The sequence below is a fragment of the Erinaceus europaeus genome, chromosome 3 (assembly GCF_950295315.1).
Source record: "Erinaceus europaeus chromosome 3, mEriEur2.1, whole genome shotgun sequence".
Classification (NCBI taxonomy): Eukaryota; Metazoa; Chordata; class Mammalia; order Eulipotyphla; family Erinaceidae; genus Erinaceus; species Erinaceus europaeus.
In genome coordinates, this window is record NC_080164.1 from 114,506,572 (window position 1) to 114,524,142 (window position 17,571).

The 17,571-nt window shown below is 41.7% G+C and overlaps 1 long non-coding RNA gene across 3 annotated transcripts in view; it reads right to left on the reverse strand.

Annotated features, from left to right (window-relative positions):
* Nucleotides 1-4,888: 4,888 nt before the first annotated feature.
* LOC132537692 (uncharacterized) overlaps nt 4,889-17,571 on the reverse strand; it is a 36,402-nt gene continuing 23,719 nt past the window's right edge. For 2 of the 3 annotated variants that reach the window (XR_009549155.1, XR_009549156.1), the window contains exons 2-4: nt 8,887-9,014; nt 7,368-7,545; nt 4,889-5,198 (exon numbers count right to left, since the gene is read on the reverse strand). This is a non-coding gene — a long non-coding RNA (uncharacterized LOC132537692). The remainder of the gene's footprint in view (nt 5,199-7,367; nt 7,546-8,886; nt 9,015-17,571) is intronic. The other variant, XR_009549154.1, reaches the window with a different exon arrangement.

Here is a 17,571-nt window from a genome sequence, read left to right on the forward strand (position 1 = left end):
AGCTGTAATTCACTTACTTGTCAAACAAAACTTGTAGAAGATTAGAAGTTTACTATAACTGATAATTCCATTATAATTGGAAGTCCTTTCTAGTATGATTTTAAGGTTGTTTAAACAGTTTAAACTCAATAAAATGTGGAAAGGTAAACAGAAGAACCATGTTTAGAAGCCTCAGGCATGAGAATCATTAGCATAATCATTGCACTATCTACCCTGCTCATAACTCATACAGTTTTCAGGATTAAACGTGTCAGATTTATACCAAGATGTAAAAAAATCAAAAGAGGAAAAAACAATTTTTTGGATTGTTTCTGGATGTCTCTAGAATTCCGCAACCCACAAAGACCCTGGGTCCATGCTCCCAGAGTGATACAGAATGGGAAAGCTATCAGGGGAGGAATATGGAGATTGGGTGGTGGGAATTGTGTGGAGTTGTGCCCCTCTTACCCTCTGGTTTTGTTAATTTGTCCTTTCTTAAATAAAAAAAAAGAAAAGAAAAGAAATCATGGCTGCATCCAGCATTTTTTTTTAAGTCAATGTCATACAAAAATTCAGTCATTCACTCTCATAAAACACAACTGAAAGCAGACAGCAAACTTAAGATATTCAGAGAGAATAACGAGGGGGGAATCGAGAGAAAAGCAGTAGGTAGTTTTTTTTTTCACTTTGAACCAGATTATTTAGATCTCACCATGTAGTATTATGAGTACCCAGAGGGCGCCCTAGTACAAAAAGCTCCTTGACATTCCATTTAGGGTGCTATTGACGGTTCCTGCTGGATTGTTGCAGGCACCCATTTTTAAAAACGTCTTTCCATCAAAGAAAGAATCAAATCAGGAGGGTAGAACTAACCACGTGCCTCCATTCTTGGGGACTGCCAGGGTACTGGAGAATGCTCTTCAAGTTAGAGTAGTCCTTCTCCACGGGAAATATGTGAGAGGAAGTCCAGAAAGTCCAAGGAGAAATTTTCACGCATCTCCCAAGCTCTATGATCACAGTCATATGAAACCAAAGTGTGGCCTGGAGCAAAATGTAGTCCTTCTCCTCGGGGAACATGGGAATCCAGAAAGTCCAAGGAGAAATCTCTGTACATCTTCCAAGCTCTACGATGATCACAGTCAGAAGGAACCAAAGTTCCCAGTCAGGGAACCAAAGTGTGGCCCAGAGCAAAATGTTCCAGAGACAGAGAAACTGTCTCATGAAGAAAGAGTAGAAGCCTTGGGAAACCTCTTCATAAGTCGAAAGCCAGCCCATGGTGGATGGGTAGCCAAGTTTACTTATCTGGGGGATGGGCAGGTTAGGTCCCACATAGGTTGGGCACCATATGCCAGTACCTATTCAGGGTGCCATTTGCCGGTCTAGCTTCACGAGCGGGAGAGAGACAACCAAGGACTCATGGCTGAGCTGGGAACGCACGCAGTTAAATCTTTATTGACAAGTGGGGCTGCAGTTCAGCAATCTAATCTAATCTTTCTTCATTAGAAAGCTCTGTCTTTTATATCTCCTAAGGCAGAAGTGTCAGGAAGAGGAAGTACATAGGATAGGGGGTAGGGAGAAGGAAAATAGTGCTCGAACCAGTGGGAATTAAACCAATGAAAACAATGATTATGTAAATAGACTACAACATCAAGCAATGCAACAGAAGGGGTCTTAGAAGCAGAATTTAGAAGCATACCAACAACCATTGGACTCCTGATTCTTTATTATTTTATTGTTGAGCTGTGCAAGTTTTTTTGTTTTTTTGTTTGTTTGTTTGTTTGTTTTCCAGAGTACTGATCAGCTCTGGCTGATCAATACAGGGAATTGAACATGGGATTCCGGAGCCTCAGGCATAAGAGTGTCTTTGCATAACCATTATGCTATCTACCCCAGCCCTATGTGAGTTCCTTATATTTTCCTTTCTCCAGGTGTCGGGCTTAGCTTCGTGAGCAGGAAACAGACGATCAGAGACTCATGGCTGAGCTGGGAAGTATCTCTTTATTCATATAGAACGCAGCACAATCTAAGCCATCCTAAACTAAACTAAAAACTAATCACAATCCTGTCCTTATATATATACTAGCCAAGTAGGGTGGGAACAGGATGTGACATAGAGAGGGTGGAGCGAAAAGTGACTGGTGCAAATCAGGGTGTACTATGAGAGGGGGTGGAGCAAAAACACATCATGAACCATTGGGAATTAAACCAATGCCCTGGAGGGAGGGTGGTGCTTAGTTAACAGTGGTTATGTAAATAGAATACAGTGTTAAGCAGGGGGGATTAAACCAATGAAACAGAAGGGGTTTTAGAAGCAGAATTAGAAGCATACCAACACCCAGGATTATTACTGGGGCTTGACATCTACATGATGAATCCACTGTTTCCAATGGCCATTTTTCTTCTTCTTCTTCTTCTTCTTTTTTTTTTTAATTGATTTGATAGAACAGAGAGAAATTGAGAGGGAAGAGGAAGATAAAGAGGGAAAGAGAAAGAGAGCCACTGTTAGCCTTGCTCCACTGCTCATGAAGCATCCCTCCTTGCAAGTTGGGACTGGAAGTTTGAACCTGGGTCCTTGCACATGGTAGCATATGAACTCAGTTGGGTGCATCCACCCAGTGCCCTTTATAGATATTTGCTACCAGGAGCTGGGTGGTAGCACAGTGGGTTAAGCTCACATAGTGCAAAGCGCGAGGACCGACATTAAGAATCCGGGTTGGAGCCCCTGGCTCCACACCTACAGGGAGGGTCACTTCACAACTGGTGAATAAACTCTGAGGTGTCTGTCTTTCCCTCCCTCTCTCTGTCTTCCCCTCCCCTCTCAATTTCTCTCTGTCTTATCCAACAACAATGACAAAAACAATAATAACAACAATGATAAACAACAAGGGCAACAAATGGGGAAAAAATAGCCTCCAGGAGCAGTGGATTCATAGTGCAGGCAACAATACCCAGCAATAACCCTGGAGGCACACACAAAAAAGTTTGCTATCAATCCTTTATCATATGTATGATGAGCAATTATCTTCTCCCAAATGATAGGTTGTTTGTTTATTCTTTTAAATTTTTATTTTGGTTTATTGAAGCTTGTCACTTTGGTGTAGTTCCCTCTATTTAACCCTGCTTTCATTTCATTCCATGGAGTCAAGTTTTCAAATCCTTCTTTGATGTTAAGGTTTTAAAGTGTTTAATTATTATTTTCATTTCTCTTCAGGTCTCAAAACTTTACATCAGGCTCAACCTGACGCTGTTGACTGGCTACGGAAGAAGGGCAAACGCTAGAAGAAGAAAGAAGATTTCTCTTCACATTATGTATTTGATGGTTTCAGGTCTAATATCCAGGCCTCTAATCTATTTTGAGTTAATTTGGGGGCATGGTGTTAAGCAGTGGCCTAGTTTCATTTTTCTACATGTGAATGTCCAGTTTTCACAACACCACTTATTGAATAGGCATTCTTTTCTCCATTGAATGATGTGGGGCCCTTTGTCATATATTTGTGGGTTTGTTTCTGGGATCTCTATCCTGTTCCACTGGTTTAAGTGTTCATTTGAAATCTTGAACTCTTGAGAGTGAGGTCCTGAATTTGATCCCTGGCATTATAAATGCCAGAGTAGTGCATTATTCCCCCCCCCCCCCGATATCTCTCCCTCTCCGTATGTGTGTGTATAGTCTATCTAGGGCTAAGAATGAAAAAAAATAGGATTTGACAATACTGATAATAATAATTTATCACAAATACGAACAAAGGGCCTGGGGTGATAGCTCAAATCAGAGCACAGGACTTGCATGCCTGTAGCACCAGAGTCCAGGCTGGATGCCAGAGTTAAATCATACTTTGGTCTATTGGTCTCTCTCTCTCTTCTCCTTTAGTACTTTTTTCAAAAAATATTTAATGTATTTATTATTGGACAGAGACAAAGAGAAGTTGAGAGGGGAGAGGAGGATAGAGAGGGAGAGAGACAACTGCAGCCCTGCTTCACCACTCATGAAGCTTTCTTCTTTGTGAAAAATGAATGAATCAGCTCAACACAGAGCCAAGGACATCCCATCAGATAACTGAGATTCAACACGATTATGCTGGAAGGGGACTTGGCTATCAGTCCAGTCTTTTCACTTCACATGAGAGGAAACAAAACTCCACAGTGTTGACTCATCAGTCAAAAGGATTCAGGTGGCAGGGGTGAGAACCAGGACTGGAATCTAAGTATATAGACTCTAGGTCAAGGGTCCACAGCTGTATGGTAAGTACTTAAAAATAAGAAAAGATAGTGCTCCATGTCTACATTAGTGATGATCAGATAATGTTTCTTGAACTACAGGTTCCTCCAGATTTAATTAAAGTCATATATTAAAGCTTTCCAGAGCTAAGTTTATGAAATGTTAGGTAATTTGCTGTTAAGCAGGATTATTTACAAAGAGACTTCTTGAAGCTTTGCACAATATGTTGTTATGTTATACTTCTAAAAGAGGGGTCAGGTGGTGGAGCACCTGATTGGGCATACACATTACAATGTGCAAAGACCCGAGTTCAAGCCCACAGTCCCACAGAGTCACAAGTGATGAAGCAGTACTACAGGTGTCTCTCTTGCCTCTCCCTCTATACCTTGCCCTTCTTTCTCAGTTCCTCTCTGTCTGTATATATAAAAAAAATACTACATCTCAGGAAAAGTAGTATTTCCCAGTATCTGATCATACAACCTTCATGCAGACTCCAGGACCCAATACCTTTGTCCTTCGTCACTGTCTCATTTTGGACAAGTTATTTCACCGTTTTGCCTCTTGGTTTCTGCACCAAAAAAAGTTGGATGTGAAGAAAAACACCTACTTTACTAGGTTATTAGGATGATTCATTGAGCAATGTATGTGAAATATGAGAAACAGTATATGAATCACAGTAAGCTCTAGAAAGTATCAGTTAGGACATGTGTTTTATTGTTATTCCAGGAGTTGCTTTAGAAGAGGAGATATTAACATTAATGACCTAGATCATATGTAGCAACTGAAGAAGTTGTTCTAGGTCAGTGAGTCTTGAGGGGCTGGGTTGTGGTGTACCTAGTTGAGGATACATGTTGTTGCCATGTGCAAGGACCCAGGTTCAATCCCCTGCTTCCCACCTGCAGGCCAGGGTGTGGGGAGGTACTTCACAAGTGATGAAGTAGATCTGCAGGTGTCTATGTTTTTCTCTCCCTATCTCTTCCTCTTTTCTCAATTTCTCTTGGTCCTATCAAATAAAATAGAAAGAAAGGGAAAAAATATAAAAGGAAAAATGGCCACTTAGAGCAGCTGATTTGTAGTGCTGGCACTGAGCTGCAGTGATAACCCTGGTGGGGGGAGTGGGGAATCTTGCACCTGTAAACTGAATGTGCATATTGAGCATACTGTGAAACAGTAAGTTGATTGTGGTTTTCATTCATTGCATTAACTTTAAGGAGTCAATCAGCACAGTGGGTAAACTGCACACATTACAGTATGCAAGGATCCAGGTTAAAGCCCCTAGTCCCCACCTGCGGGAGGCTTCATGAGCCGTGAAGCAGTGCTGCAAGTGTCTCTTATTTTTCTCTCCTTCTCTCTCTCCCTTCCTCTAATTCTGGGGCTGGGGAGGTAGCTCATCCTAGAGTACAGGACTTCCCTAAGGCTCTTAAAGCCGTAGTTTCAGTTCCCAGCACCTCTAGAACTGAGTAGTCCCCTGGTATCTCTCTCTCACCATAAAAATAAATAAATACTAAAAACATGTAATTTCTCTACTAAATATAGTATATTTACATAAGAAGGATCGGCCTTGATTTTGATGAAGTCCTGTCACTACTGTGTTAAGTACACTGCCTAAAAAAAAATGGCGCGTATATATTACACTTCACAGAGAAGCATGTGTCACTTAAGGCAAAAATGAAATTGAACTCAACATGGGAGACATCCCTGGCTTCAGCTGATGAGGAATTACTTGGTCCTCTGCATAGCTTTCTCACTAGAAGCTGCTTAAAAGTTACTGAATAGATTATAATACAATAAATAACTGGAAAATAATGGACTTTCCCCTGAGCACATACATATTTTTTCTCATTTTTATTACTAATGCAGGGTGAGCAGTGAGGACACTGTGGTTCAGTCACTCCACGTGGGCTCTCCTCCAGTAAAAGGAACACAGACACTAAAGAATGGCCATACAAAACACTAAATATATCATTTTCCATTAACACAGCATGCAGCCTATTCCTGGTAGGGGGAATTAGGCCACGCTAATGTGAAAGTCCAATAATGAGAACATTAAAATTAATACATATCTCTAAGATGAGTTTCAGGTTTCCAAGAATCAGCCTAATTTTTTTTAAGGTAATAATTCATGAAGGAAACCAGGAGGGCTTGGTGAAAGGAGAAGAAAATATTGTGAAGCCTAGTTGTATGTGTCAGCTTAGCTTGTCCCCATATCCAGATATGTGGTCGAATATTATGATAGATGATAGGTTTGAGGCAAAGTTAACATTCAAGTTAGCACGCTCTGCAAAAAGTAGATTATTCTCTGAAATGCAAGTGGGTCTTAACTAATCTATTTTTTTCTTTAAGTTGACTTTCTCTAAAGAAGAGGGAATTTAGGGGGTCAGGCAGTAGCTCAGTGGGTTAAGCGCACATGGTGTGAAGCACAAGGCCAGCATAAGGATCTTGGTTCGAGCCCTCCGCTGCCACCTGCAGGGGAGTCGCTTCACAAGTGGTGAAGCAGGTCTGCAGGTGTCTATCTTTCTCTCCCCCTCTCTGTCTTCCCCTCCTCTCTCCATTTTTCTGTCCTGTCCAACAACAACAACATCATCAATAATAATAATAACCATGACGACAACAATAAAGAACAACAAGGACAACAAAAGGGGGAAAAAGCCTCCAGAAGCAGTGGATTCATGGTGCAGGCACCGAGTTCCAGCAATAACCCTGGAGGCAAAAAAAAAGGGGGGAGTTTATATTCTGGGAGGTAGTGCAGTGGATAAAGCACTGGACTCTCAAACATGAGGTCCTGAGTTTGATTCCTGGCAACACATGTGCCAGAGTGATGCTCTGGGTCTCTTTCTCTCTTTTTATCTGCCCCATTAATAAATAATATCTAAAAAGAAACAAACAACCAAAAAGAGGAGGAGGAGGAAGGGGGCTGGGTGGTGAGGGACCTGGTAGAGTTTGCACATTTCAGTGCACAAGGGCTGAGGTTCAAACCCCTTGCTCCCACCTAGAGGGGGGAAAGCTCCACAAGTGGTGAAGCTCGCTCTCTCTCTCTCTCTCTCTCTCTCTATATATATATATATATATATATATATATATATATATATATATATATATATTCCCTTCCCTCTCAATATCTCTTTGTCTCTATCCAAAAATAAATAAATAGAAATATTTTGAGGAGACTTACGGAGGCAGGGCTATGGAGCAGCAGCTGTGTTTCTCTCCTCTCCTCTCCTCTCCTGGGTCAACTAGGAATACCAAAGGAGATCATCTGGGACCACAACAAGGCAGGACTACAACAACTTCAGGAACCCACCAAATCATCGGTAAGTGCAAACATGTGTAGCTCATGGACAGCAAGGAGCCTAAGGAGAGATCGAGCAGACGGTAACAGTCCAGCAGTTGACCAGTTGAGGCACCACCTCCAGTCTGTTTTACCAAAAAAAGACTGATGAAGGGAGGAGAGGACTCCCCTAAAACTCACCAAATACAACTGTGAGTCTCCATTGCTACTGCCCTCAGAAGCTGGAGCAGCAGGGGGGAGGCCCTGTGCTGACATCTGGGAACAGAGAACTGACCGGCAATTTCAGGAGAAGAGCTACACCTCAGTGGCCTAGCTGTGGGGCTGTATAGTGGGAGCCTTTATATGTTGCTCTACTCATGAGAACATGGTGAATAATTGCCTCAAAACCTACAGACTATAAACGGGACTTTTTGTAGAAACTCACAAGGCCCAGCAGTGCTGCCCGGCTTGGCAGAGAAGCTGAATTGAGTCTGGAGCTTTGGATCCTTGGAGTGTGAGAATCTCTTTGCATAACCACTGTGCTATCTCTTCCACACCCTGTTTTATCTCTTGGTCAGGAGTGAGTGATTAAGATAAGAAGCCTACTTATAGTTTAAAAGCCCTCAGGCTCCCATAGCCTATAGGGAAGAAAAAGAGTAAAAGAGGCTTTAATAGCCACTGTACTCTCCAACTCAGGGATTGAAATAATATTGGAACAATTGTTAATTTCCACAACTGTGAACTCTTTAAGTACCTTATTTAGACACAAGTCAATCCAGTCAAGAGTGATTAGTAATTTGAAAAGTACTGAGAGAGGAACCTCATAACGTATTATATAGAATGGTGAAGCAATGCTGCAGATGTCTCTCTTTTATCTCTCTCTCTGTATCTCCCCATTTCCTCTCAGTTTCTCTCAGTCTCTAGCCAATAAGTAAATACTAAATTGAGTAATTTTCTAACAAGAAAAGAGGAAGAAGAGGGAAGAGGAGGAATTTTGCCAGTAGACACTTATGGACATGCACACTGTAATATAAGCTCCTCCTCAGTTCTCCAGCCTCCTGACCCTGAACCCTGACCAACTTTTTGGACTTGCCATTCCCACAGTCACATGGACCAAACCCTGAGAACCTCTCCCCCACCATGAGATATAGCTGCACAGCTAGCAATAGATAAGTAAATAAAGATAGGGTCAATCATTTATCCTATTGGCTTTGTTTCCCTGCAGAACTATGACTCATGGACTAATGCAAATCATAAGGATTCCAAGTAACACTTGAAAATAAGCATGTGGGAGGGAGCGAGGCAGATGTGACTCAGGGAGCTAATGTCTGTGTGATATGTGAACAAACGCAAAGCAGAAGGCTCTATACCCAGGCCAGAGCCCCTCCACTGTCATTCCACAGTAAGATAGAGGATGAGTCACCTCTGGTTACAACAAAAATTTCAGCTTCCAGTTTGTTCTGGCTTTGTTTCTTGAATTCATTCAAGGATGATGGGGGGTGGTGGAAATGATGTTCCTTCTACCCTTCTAGGTTCTTGGCTGAAATCCTCCTATAATAAAAAGCAGATAAACTGGAGAGAAATAAAGTTCACACTGGACCCAACACAAATACCCACATGAGTCCCACAAAAGCAGGAGACTCAAAAAAAAAAGTAACCACAATAACCAGCTCCTACAGGTTTGAAGGTTTGTTTATTTTTTTCATACTGGAGTTATTAGAAGATTGCTCAATTCTGGCAGAAGGTAGTGTCGGGGACTAAACCTGGGACCTCTGTGTTCTCAGGCATCAAGTCTGGGGCTCTGCTACTGCTGTGATTTCTCCAGACTTGAACCTGGCTTGCATACATGGCAAAGCTCACACCTTCCCAGCACAGGGATTTTGCTAGCCTCATAAGCACTATATTTTAATTTAGCTCTTTAATTTCTTTTTTCTTTTTCTTTATATTGGAAATGGCATTTATTCTTCTTCCTTTCTCTTTTTTTTAAAATTTTAAAATGTTTTTATTTTATTTTATTAGAGACAGAGCCATTGAGAGGGGAGGGAGAGATAGAGAGAGAAAGAGACAGGGGCCAGGCGATGCACACCTGGTTAAACACACATATTGCAGTGCGAAAGGACCCAAGTTCAAGACCCTGGCCCCCACCTGCAGGGGGAAAGTTTCATGAGTGGTGAAGCAGAGCTGCAGGTGTCTCTCTGTCTCTTTCCTTCTCTATCTCCTCCTCCTCTCTCATTTCCTATCTGTCTCTTTCCAATAATAAATAAATAAAAATTTTTTAAAAAAGAAAGGGAAAGAGACAGAGAGATATCTGCATCTCTGCTTCATGAAGCTCATGAAGCTTCCCCCTTGGAGGTGGGAAGCAGGGGCTTGAACCTGGGTCTTTACGTACAGTAATGTGAGCATATATATAACCAGGTGTGCCACAGCCCAATCCAACTTAAATATATATATGTATGTATATACACACACACACACACACACACATATATATATCTTTTATTTATTTATTGGATAGAGACACCCATAAATCAAGAGGGAAGGAGGAGGTAGAGAGGGAGAGAGAAAGAGAGACACTTGCAGAACTGCTTCACCACTGGCAAAGCTTTTCCCCTGCAGGTAGGGACTGGAGTCTCGAACCCAGGTTCTTGTGCATTGTAACATGTGCACTCAATCAGGTGAACCTCCACCCGCCCCCCCCCCCAATATTTTTAAATGAAAGTGATACAATTCAGTTTTTCAAATTTAAATTATCAGCCATAATCAGGGATGGACTGTGTACAGTAGAAGCTGTTCAGTATCTAATGACTGTACAATCTCTAGTCTGCTCCCAATGTACTTTTCTCCTCACCACAAAAATTTAAACTTAGAAATGTATTGATACTACAAAGGTGATGTCTAGACTTCCTTCAAGCTGAATTTCTCTCCCCTCAGCCTCCCCCATCCCTTTTCCATATGTCTTGGTTTTTGTCCCAAATTCAGATTAACTTATTATTATTATTATTTTTACTCCAGGATTATTGCTGGGGTTCGGCCCTGTGCTAGGAATCCACTGCTCCTGGCAGCCATCTTAGCTCCATTGCTGTTGTTGTTGCTGTTACTATTATTGTTGTTGCTGCTGCAGTCGTTGTTGTTGGATAAGACAGACAGAAATTGAGAAAAGAGGGGAAGATAGAGAGGGGGAGAGAAAGACACCTGCAGACCTGCTTCACCACTTGTGAAGCCGCCCCCCTGCAGGTAAGGAGCTGGGGGCTCAGACCTGGATCCTTAACACCAGTCCTTGCACTTTGTACTATGTGTGATTAACCCAATGTGTTACCGCCTGACTCCCTATTATTTATGTATTTCTGATAGACAGAGACAGAGAGAATGTAAGAGGGAAGAGGATAGAGTGAGAAAGAGGGACACCTGCAGCACTGCTCCACTGCTCATGAAGCTTTCCCCCTGTAGGTCGGAACAGGGGCTTGAACCTGGGTCCGTGCACTGTAATGCATGCACGCAACCAGGTGCCATCACCTGGCCCCACCACAGATTTTTTTTTATTATTATTATTCTAGAGCTTCTTCAGTATTGTAGAAGTGCTACTGAATGACCTGTGAATCCATGTAAGCAGCTAGTAGTTCATGGAGCAGGTTTAAGAGCAGCTTTGTTTGTCTGCCATGCCTGCTTTTTCTTTTTTTCTTTCTATTTTAATTTTTATTTATTATTATTATTATTATTATTTTGCCTCCAGGTTTATTGCTGGGCTTGGTGCCTGCACTACAAATCCTACAAATCCACTGTTCCTAGCAGCCATCTTTTTTTCCCATTATTGTTGCTGATGTTGTCATTGTTGTTGGATAGGACAGAGAGAAATCAAGAGAGAAGGGAAAGACAGAAAGGGGGAGAGAAAGATAGACACCTGCAGACCTGTTTCACCACTTGTGAAGCGACTCCCCTGCATATGGGGAGCTGGAGGCTGGAACCGGGATCCTTATGCTGGTCCTTGCGCTTCGTACTATATGCTCTAAACCTGTTGCACTACTGCCTGCCCCCCAAATTTATTTTCATTAGTTATTTAATATTAACAAACTTATAAGATAGTAGGGGTATAATGCCACACAGTTCCCATTACCAGAGTTCTGTGTCCCATCTCCTCCATTGGAAACTCCAGTAGTTCTCCCAAGGTCACAGATATGGGCTGATTGATTCTATAACTAGCTATATATCTATATCTATCTTCATTCTTTTTTTTTCCTTACTCTTGTCCATTTTTTTCAACAGTCCTGCCTTTACTTCCTAGTCACCCCTACACTTCCAGGTATCTATCCTTTTTCCTCTTCTCTCTCAGATAAGAGAAATATTGCCTGGCTTCTGGTGTTTTACAAATTCACTTCTTTCAGTGATGGTATAAAAATAAGATTCCTGGTGATAAGTGCTTCAGGTCCTGGTGGAATGGGGATACAGAGCTCTCTGATTTTCTTCCTCTGTCACTCACCCCTCTAGGAGTATGGACCAAAATTCTTGCAGAAAGGGGGGTTCTGGCTTCAGTAATTGCAAAGCCTGCTTTTTTTTTTTTTTTCTACCAGCAGTATTATGGGCATGAGAGAGAGAGGGCTGGTTGAAGCGATTAACTTCCCATCAAGTGACATCACTAGCAAATGAATGAACTAGTGGATTCCAGGCAGATGTCTGTATGGAGTAGAATCCTGGTTTTTGCATATTTCCCATTCAAATTTCAGTGGTCAAGACCAGCTGTCTTTTTTTTTTTTTTAAGTTTTATTACATTTACATTATTTCTATCTTTCCATGTAATTTGGCAAGATATTGATTTTGATCTTTAGTAGTGATCTTAAAAAGGATTTCTGTAAGAACAGAAGGGGAAACACAAAGCAGGTATTGCACCAAAGTAAAGGACTCCCAGGGAGTCCTGGGGCAGGGAGACGGAGGAGGACCTAGGCAAGGGGTTAGAGTGTTTTGCAAAAAGAAACATTTTACACATATACCAACAACTGTATTTACTTCTCACTGTAAACCATTCATCCTTCCAATAATAATAAAAAAGATTTCTGATTGACTGATGAAATAGCACACTTGGGTAGTGCGCTGCTTGGCCATGTGCATGACCCAAGTTCCATCCCAGCCCCATCACATTGAAGGAAGCTTTAGTGCCATGGTCCCTCTCTCTCTCTCAAAGGAAATTTCTGACTCAAGTTTGATGATGTTCTGAAAAAATGTAGAACTATGGAGATGGTGAAAGAGCAGTGATTGTGGCTGTTATTGTGGAGAGGCCTGAACAGGCACAACACAGAGGGTTTAGGACAGAGAAACTGCTCTTTGGGATGTGTGTACACATTGCATTGGCTCAAACCCATAGGACAGACTCTAAGAGTGAACCTAACTGTAAAGGAGGAACTTTGGAGTGGCCTGGGAGGTGGTACAGTGGATGAAGCATTGAACTCTCAAGCATGAAGTCCTGAGTTCAGTCCCCAGCAGCACATGTACCAGAGTGATGTCTGGTTCTTTCTCTCTCACCTATCTTTCTTTCTTTCTTTTTTTAAAGAATTTATTTATTTATTTATTTATGACAAAGATAGGAGGAGATAAAGAACCAGACATCACTCTGGTACATGTGCTCCTGGGGACCAAACTCAGGACCCCATGCTTGAGAGTCCAGTGCCTTAGCCACTGCGCCACCTCCCAAACCACTCTCCTCCTATCTTTCTCATTAATAAATAAATAAAATCTTTTTAAAACTTAATTAATTTATTTATTTTAAAAAGGAGACATTAACAAAACCGTAGGATAGAAGGGTTGCAACTCCACACAATTCCCACCAGCAGATCTACGTATCCCCTCCCCTGATAGCTTTCCTATTCTTTATCCCTCTGTGAGTATGGACCCAAGGTCATTGTGGGTTGCAGAAGGTGGAAGGTCTGGCTTCTGTAATTGCTTTCCTGCTGAACATGGGTGTTGACAGGTCGATCCATACTCCCAGTCTGTCTCTCTCTTTCCCTAGTAGAGTGGGGCTCTGGGGAAGCAGAGCTCCAGGACACATTGGTGGGGTCATCTGTCTAGTAAAGTCTGGTCAGCATCATGCTAGCATCTGGAACCTGGTGGCTGAAAGAGAGTTAACATACAAAGCCAAACAAATTATTGAACAATTATGGACCTAAAGGCTGGAATAGTGCAGATGAAGTGTTGGGGGTACTCACTGCAGACTATTATGTACTTTTGCTTTCAGGTATATATTTTGCCCTAGTTTATGGATACATGTGAACATATGCTCTGTCTCAGGGGACCTGGTCTATATCTAGGTTTTGGGACTTTTTTTTTAAGGAGGAACTTTGGATATCTGTGGGTGGGTTTATGGATTATAAGGAATATAGCAGTCTGCTGTGGGGTGTCAATAGTAGGAGAAGCTGGGGGGTGGGATACATGCCCTCATCCCAAGTATATATGCAACAGCAATGCTTTCAACTCAGTGTTTCTTTTTAAATGATTTTATTTAACGAGAGAGATGGAGAGAGAGAAAGAGAGAGATAGAGAGGGAAGGAGGGAGAGGGAGAGAGAACCACTCCTCTCTGGCTTGTGGTGGTTCTGTGAACTGAACCTGAGATTTTGAGCCTCAAGCATAAAAGTCCTTTGCAAAACTAATATGCTGTCTCCTCAGCCTGCTTTCAGCTCAATTTTGTAACACTCCCAAACTTCTCTTTAAAATAAAAAAAATAAGAAGTTTTTACCTTTTTAAGATTTTTTTTTTTTTTTTTTTACCTCCGGATTTATCACTAGGGCTCGGTGCCTGCACTATGAATCCACTGCTCCTGTGGCCTTTTTTTTTCCTTCCAACTTTTTGGATAGGACAGAGAGCAATTGAAAAGGTAGGGGAAGATAGACAGGAAGAGAGAAAGATAGACACCTGTAGACCTGCTTCACTACTTGTGAAGCAACAACCCCCACTGAGGTTGGGGACCCAGGGGCTCTAACCTTTGTGCTTAATTCTGTACACCACCACCTGCCCCCCCTTTAAGATTTTTGCTACGAGTTCTTTTTCCCCTCATAAATACGAAAGTAGAAAGAGTAAAATTAATTCACAGAACCAGCTTCAGAAATTATCAACACCCAGTCATTCTCGTCTAACCTGTACACCCACTTACATCCCTCCACCCCCTCCACTGGGCTATTCTGAAAGCAACACCAGACATAAAACATTTCATCAAGCCAGATTCATTGAGCTGAGAGAATGAACTAAGTTTAGCAGGGACTCATTGTAACAGGTCCTCGATGTCCTCACCATTTCCTAATACTGCAATAATTATTACTAAAAATGGATATTCAAGATAGTCTCAATTCATACACAATCACCTAAAGTAATCATGTGAATTATATTTAAAAAGAACATGTGACAACCAATTCAACATGAATTATTTTGTTGTGTCCTCAGTGATCTTTCTTGTACATTCAACTTTTTTTAAAAAAAGATTTTATGTACTTATTAATGAGAAAGATAGGAGAGAGAGAAAGAACCAGACATCACTCTGGTACATGTGCTGCTGGGGATTGAACTCAGGACCTCATGCTTGAGAGTCTAGTACCTTAGCCATGGTGCCACCTTCCAGACCACCAACTTTTTTTTTTAGGGGGGAGGAACATATTATTTCCCCTCAATTCACAGTATCTCCATCTTGCCCATTTTCCAAATTTAACATTTTATATGCCCTATCCACAACATCTGTTTGGAGAAATTGGGAAATGTCATGACTACATTACTGGCAAAGCCAAAAAATGACCAAATCTCTAAAGGAATGCCTACAAAACATAACAAAGTAGTGTCTATGTTCTTTTACTGCCATTTAACAAGTTTTAAGCAGTCAGCAAAGCCTGTGTTTGCATTACCATATTTTCTTTGGCACTGGTACTTCTCTTTCAGGGCAGGGTTCTCACTTAGCACTCAAGTGAGCTGTTATGAGGCATAACTTGGCCAACAGGCCTGGAATGCTGAAGTCAGCGAGCCGAACTTCCTCAGGGACGAAGTAACCTCATGTGATATGCTCGAGAACACTCTCAACAGTATCACTCGATAAATAACAGCAAGGCCAGAGACGGTCTTTTTGACACCTGTCATTGCAATTGAGACTGCCACTGAAACTTAGTGCTTTTCATCTCACTTTTGTCATCATTGCTTCCTAAGATTCCACCAAGAAGACAGCCAGGCAGTTAAAAAGATAAAAGTCTAAAAGAAGAAACAGGAGATGAAACAGGTACTGGAAAATGGAGATGAGAAGAGAGCTACTGAGATGTCGATGATTTTTTTGGAGGCTGGAGAGTAACAGATGCAGCCAGTGAGAGAAAGTTGAAATTGTGTTGTCTCCAGAAAGCACAGCTAGTAGAAAGGAAAATCTTGCTCACTGAGAGGTTACCCTGCTTCTTTCCCCTGCTGCTCAGAAGACTGAGTTGCAAACAGAGATGAGACCCCTCACAGAATGGAAAAGATCTTTACATGCCATACATCAGACAAAAGGCTAGTAACCAAAATATATAAAGAGTTCACCAAACTCAGCAACAAGAAAACAAATTACCACATCAAAAAATAGGGAGAGGATATGAACAGAATATTCACCACAGAAGAGATCCAAAAGGCTAACAAACAAATGAAAAAATGCTCCAAGTCACTGGCTGTCAGATAAATGCAAATAAAGTCAACAATGAGATAATACTTCACTCCTGTGAGAATGTCATACATCAGAAAAGGTAGCAGCAACAAGTGCTAGAGAGGTTGTGGGAACAAAGGAACCCTCCTGCACTGCTAGTGGGAATGTCAGTTGGTCCAACACCTATGGAGAGCAGTCTGGAGAACTCTCAGAAGTCTAGAAATGGACCTACCCTATGATCCTGCAATTCCTCTCCTGGGGATATATCCTAAAGAAAAAAACACACTCATACAAAAATATTTGTGTATACTTATGTTCATAGTAGCACAGTTTCTAATAGCCAAAAGCTAGAAGCAACCCAGGTGTCCAACAATAGATGAGTGGCTGAGTAAGTTGTGGTATATATATACACAATGGAATACCACTCAGCTATTAAAAAGGTTGAATTCACCTTCTTCACCTCATCTTGGATGGAGCTCAAAGGAATCATGTGAAGTGAGATAAGCCAGAAAGAGAAGGATGAACATGGGATGATCCCACTTATAGAAGTTGAAAATTAAGAACAGGAGGGAAACACAAAGCAGAAGTTGGACTGGAATTAGTATATTGCCAAAGTAAAAGACTCTGGGACAGGTAGGAGTGTTCAGGTCCTGGAACATGATGGTGGAGGATCTAGGTGTGTGTGTGTGGAGGGGGAGAGATTGTTATGTGGAAAACTGAAAAATGTGTGGTCCAGGAGGTGGCGAAATAATAAGGCATTAGACTCTCAACCAGGAGGCCCTGAATTCAATCCCCAGAAGCTCATGTACTAGAGTGATGTCTGGCTCTTTCTCTCTCTCCTCCTATCTATCTTTCTCATGAATAAATAAATTCTTAAAAAAACAAAAAGAGGGAGTTGGACGGTATTGCAGCAGGTTAAGCGCAGGTGGCGCAAAGAACAAGGACGGGCACAAGGATCCTGGTTCAAGCCCCCGGCTCCCCACTTGCAGGGGAGTCGCTTCATAGGCAGTGAAGCAGGTCTACAGGTGTCTACCTTTCTCTCCCCCTCTCTGTCTTCCCCTCCTCTCTCCATTTCTCTCTGTCCTATCCAACAACAATAACAACAATAATAACTACAACAATAAAAACAACAAGGGCAACAAAAAGGAATAAATAAATAAATATTAAAAAAAAGAAAATTGGGGAGTCGGGCAGTAGTGCAACAGGTTAAGCACAGGTGGCATAAAGCACAAGGACCAGCGTAAGGTTCCTGGTTCAAACCCTGGCTCCCCACCTGCAGGGTAGTCGCTTCATAGGCAGTGAAGCAGGTCTGCAGGTGTCTATCTTTCTCTCCCCCCTCTGTCTTCCCATCCTCTTCCCATTTCTCTCTGTCTTATCCAACAACAATGACATCAATAACCAAAACAATAATAACTACAACAATAAAAAACAAGGGCAACAAAAGGGAATAAATAAATTTTAAAAAAGAAAATTGAAAAATG